This window comes from Pinus tabuliformis, chromosome 7 (genome assembly GCF_031772625.1).
Source record: "Pinus tabuliformis cultivar Carrire ecotype Pingquan chromosome 7, CPIR1, whole genome shotgun sequence".
NCBI classification, from domain to species: domain Eukaryota; kingdom Viridiplantae; phylum Streptophyta; class Pinopsida; order Pinales; family Pinaceae; genus Pinus; species Pinus tabuliformis.
In genome coordinates, this window is record NC_142293.1 from 1,963,194,361 (window position 1) to 1,963,199,593 (window position 5,233).

Consider the following 5,233-nt stretch of genomic DNA (forward strand, 5'->3'; position numbering starts at 1 on the left):
AGCTTGCTCCATATTCCCTCTTGTGACCAAGAAAACGCACCAGTAGTGCTACTCCTTGACTCCACACCCAATTGTTCTAGAACTTTCATGATGTCCCTACCTCTTTACTTGAAAAGATCATCCTTCCCAAAAAAAACAAAACAAAACCCCTTGAACTCAATAACTAGCCTAAAACATTATCAATAAAGCTAAATCAAAAAAGAGAGAGCCCTCTCTGATTGCAGGTGGGCTAGAACCTGCAGTCCAAAGATTGGTCTGTGGTTACCTAGGCCGTATCCTTTTGATGCCGACCAGAAGGACAACCTAAGTGATAACAGATAGTCGTGACTGCAACAAAAGAAAATGTGAATGAAAAAATTGCATGTCACATGGAAATGTTTCGGTCAGATGGAGTGCACCATGTAAATGATCCAAACTGTCGTGACTACAACAAAAGAATATGTGAATGAAAAAATTGCATGTCACATGGAAATATTTCGGCCAAGTGGAGTGCACCATGTAAATGATCCAACACATCGCGACTAATGTTTCTCCTTCAGAAAATGCTTTGCTTAGCCATTAGTAATATATTAATAAAAGAAAAATTAATTTCTTTATGAACTTTGAAAAAAGTTAAGAAAAAAACCATAAACATTTAAAAAAAAAACCATAAACATTTGTCATTTAAAAAACATAAAAACAATAAAAGGCTAATTGACATTTATACTGAATAATATAAATAAACACCATAAAATAATTTAAAAATAACCACATTCTCATTTTATTATATAAATATTATGAACAAATTTAAATGAATAAACAAAAGTCACATTATCAACAATTTTAAATAAAAAGAGAATAAAAACATTTTTATGTAATTACAAATAATCTTTCATCTTATGCATGATAAGGTGAATTGAATTCCACTCAGAATAAATTTATTGTCAAACTAAATTCCATAGTCGTTCTCACGGTAAACAATTTGAAATGTTTACATAGAGAGCTTAAACACTTAACTGTATCATGATTTGTGATATCTAGTTTTAGTGATGTAATTAATGGAGCAAGGGTGCTTTATACTAATATATAATTGAAATAATATAGTTTTTTTTTTCCCGTAGAAAAAGTCGTAATTTCTATTAAATCTTAAAGAAATTACATTTTGTAGATGCCTAAGCATATGCATAATGAGGCTAGCAGCCTCCCGAATAGTAGCAAGAAGAATACATATTAACTAACACTATGTACAAGTAGCTTCAACAATAACATTTTTTGCCTAATACAAAGAGGGAGGGAGATTAAGTTTTTCTCCCCTTTTTCTTCTCAACCTTTCTCCATTCTCCTTGGGTTGGAGAGGATGAAAAAAGGACTAGAGAGGAATCCTCCATAGTACGAGGCGCGTCCTTATCTGTATCAGAGTGTTCTGGAGAGTGATGTCTTTTAGCCCCGCTAGTGTCTTCGAGAACTAGATTTTTCTTCGACAAAGAGGCCAACCTTCCCTGTGCTGCCAAAATCTCTGATTCTGGCATCATGTGAACTTGACTAGGTGCTATGGGAGAGGCAGCCGCGGCTTCGCCCCCATTTGGATCATCGTCTTGTCCAGGTGGAGGGTTGTCTGCCTCCTCGTCTACTGTTTCTTCGTCTAGGTTCTCTGTGTGTTGCCAGCCTCTTGGTTTTTTTGTTTGTTTCTTGTTCCTCCTGTTTTCCTTTTTGGCTTGTGGACAGTTACTACGGAGATGACCTGTCTGTTGACAGCCTCTGCATCTGAAAGCTGTGTTTTCGTAATCTAGTGGCTGTTTCCACTGGGAGTTGTTATGGATCAAGATAATACTGTCAGGAAGCCCTTGACTAAGGTCGACTTCGACACAGATTCTTGCAAAGGTATGTATGCACCTAGCAATTCTTTCGGTGTCTTGCTTGATGTATTTACCTATTGCATTTCCCATTGCCTCAAAAACTTTGGGGACCCAAAAGTGAAGCGGGAGATTATGTAGCCTGACCCATACCGGCATTTTGGAGACCACCATAGAGGAGGGGTCAAAACCCGGAAACCAGGGGGTCGTAAAGAGCCCTGCATTGCCCCAGAACCATGGCCCCTGATGGAGGACATGGTCTTTTTCCTCAACTGAGTCGAATTTTACAATAAAAAATCCTTTGGAGCATAAAAGGATATCACAGTTTTGTGTCCATGTGGTATAGATCCATTGCCGTAAAGCATCTGTTTTGGGCCAAAAGCCATTGAATCTACAAATTACTGCCAATGAAGATAAATCAGCATGAAAATTGTTTACCTCCGGCCTATCGATTATCAGTACTGGATTCTGCTCACTTTGCTCCACTATATAAGGACCAGGCAGATCTTGTGGTGGTGCTGGCTTGTTGGTGGCTTCCCCTTTTCCTTTGACAGCATCCTTGAATGAACCTGTGCCCTTTGAGCTAGTTCCGAAGCTTCCTCCTCTCAGCCTCAAATTCAGAAAAATTGTTGAATCTCTCACTACTCCATAATGTTGCACTGTAAATTTTTCCTGTAAAATGTGTCCTGCATAGACCAAGCTCTGCAAACTTGCTGATATGCCTAAAGATTCTTGTATTTCGTCCTTTAAATTTTTTATCAGCATCCCTGTTCTTATTTGCATGCAGATTGTTTTCCCTGACAGGGTTCTGATGAAAATTTGGGTTGCTTCTAGACCTGAATCCTTTATTGCTATTTTTGTTTTTTGCCTGGCTTCTTCTGCTTGTTGGTTTCCCAGCACAAGAAGGGGAGCAGGCTTGTCTTGATCGGTTCTCCTGCATTCCTTTGAAGTATCTGAAGGACCTGTATGAGACATGGGGACCTGGATCCCTCGACTAATAGGGATCTTGGAGAGGGGAGTCCGGATCTTTAACTTTCCCGCTGCCGAGATGGTTACTGCCCAGATCTGCGCTACAGAGAGCAGAGAAACCCCAAGCCACCGGGGAGCCAGACCCACTCTCCCATCTCGTACTTGGTCTTCAACCGATCCCTTGAAAACCAGCCATTGTTCGGCAGATCGAAGCCACGGCATTCCAAAAAGGGGCAGGGGAACAGGCGATCGCCTCTTTTCTCCATATACGCAGTCAGATCTGCCTGTCCTGGGCAGGGCATTCTCGGAGGAGGGCGCATCAAACCGGGATTGGGTAGGGACCGGTTGTTTTGGAGCAAATAACCTTGTACGGCGAGGAGAGATTTCTAGAGCCGCCCTGAGAAACTCGTCCTGCGCCCAGTAGGAGGCCAGGCACTCCGTTCTCTGTTTGTTGTGGTTCGAGTCTTGAAATTTCTTTCCAGCAGAGGATCCGAGCCAGAACCCGAGGGTAGAGTCGAGCTCTGAGGATCCAGCGATCAGGCTTCTAGCCGTTCCAAAGCAGAGCTGATCGTTTGGGGCCGCGGCGGCGCAGATCGGTTCTTCTGTAACCCTAAACTCATGAACAGCCGCCATCGCTCCTCCACAAGTGTTTGAAATAATATAGTTATTATTATTATTATTTAAATATTTTATATTCACAAAATAATTTATTATTTGTTTATATAATAAGGAAAAGAGTTTATTTATTTTTATCCATTATTTAAGAGATTTATTCAAAATTTAAAATTCAGAATTTATTAACGGTCTCTTTCAAATAATACTTAAAAAATGAAATTCAAAATTCAATCCCATGTAAGTTACCCAAAAAAAAACTGACTATCCATCAATAGTTTCAATGATTCCAAAGCGTTTCCACGATTTTATTCAATAATTCCAAAGCCATCTCCACAATTTTAATTTAAAAAAAAAAATTTGACGACCTGACTAAAATCATCATCGCCCATTTACTAATAGAAGCAATAATTATTATATACATTGCCATTGCCGGTTGACAAATAAGTTCTATAAATTTTACCATTCGCTGATTTTCACCTGAGCTCCAAAGTGCCTGATGAAGGATCGACACCTCCAGAATGGCTAGGACGCCGAATTTGGTGAGGTGTGTTCACACTCTCCACATCTACGAATGCGGGCCTTGTCGGCGAAGAAATTTGTTCTCGCTCACTCGTTAGCATCGACACCACGCGGGACATTGTAGGCCGCAACGCTGCAGCCGCTTGGGTGCATAGAAGACCAATTTTAATCACTCTCATCGCTTCCTCGCACGAATAACTGCCCTCCAATGAGGGATCCATAAGTTCTAACGTTCTCTCTTCCTTATATAGTCTCCATGTCTGGTATTTGACCAATATCCACAAAATATAAACCATGAATTAAGATTGACCATAATTCTATGGACGTTTTACTAGCAATTTTATTTTAAAAATGAGATCTACGTGACCATACGGCCTCGAGAAGAAATTCCGTGTGTTGGGGCAAACTCTGGTTCTTTCTTCCGCTGATAATCTCAAGAACGACTACTCCGAAACTGAGTACATCTGCTTTCTCTGTCAGCTGTCCACGGAAGGCGTATTCAGGCGCCATGTAACCACTGCACAATGAAATCCACATATCTTAACCTTCTTAAAATTATATGATGATTTCTCTCAGATGTGAATTGTAATGGGTTCATATCCTATAATTTATTAATAAAGTTGGGGACATCAAGATATTGAAGTCTGAAGAGAATTCTTACAAAGTTCCAGCAATCCTAGTGCTAACGTGGCTCTGATCTTCTCCAAAGAGTTTGGCTAAACCAAAGTCTGCTATTTTGGGTCTGTATTTATTGTCAAGTAAAATATTGCTGGCTTTAATATCTCTGTGGATGATCCGAATCTTAGATTCCTCGTGAAGATAGGCCAGCCCACGCGCAGTTCCAACTATGATTTCGTACCTCTCTCTCCAGTCAAGCAAATGGTGTTTTGTTTTATCTGCATTCATTGCATGACAACAAGCAAAAACGTTAGCAAGCTACATTGTAAAACTCGAACAGGTCAAGGATCTATGCAGCGACTAGGTAATTAAAGAGAGAGAATCTACTGAATAGAATCTTGTTGAGACTGCTGTTCTGGAGGTATTTGTAAACTAGTAGCCTTTCTGAGCTTTTCACGGATCAACCAAGCAACTTCACTAGATTCTGTCGGGAATTTCTGGTTATTCCAAACAAAATACAGTGGAAAAATCCTCTGTTTCCACTATTGGGAATTTTCTGATAAATTCCGAAACAACAAAAAAAATATGAACAGAGAGTAATACTCTGTTTTCGGGATTTCTGATAATTCAAAAACACAAGAACAGAGCATAAAATAATACTCTACTTTGCCTCAGGATCA

The 5,233-nt window shown here is 39.8% G+C and overlaps 1 pseudogene; it reads right to left on the reverse strand.

Moving 5' to 3' along the window:
* Nucleotides 1-3,889: 3,889 nt before the first annotated feature.
* LOC149256322 (cold-responsive protein kinase 1 pseudogene) lies at nt 3,890-4,841 on the reverse strand (annotated as a pseudogene).
* Nucleotides 4,842-5,233: the final 392 nt, after the last annotated feature.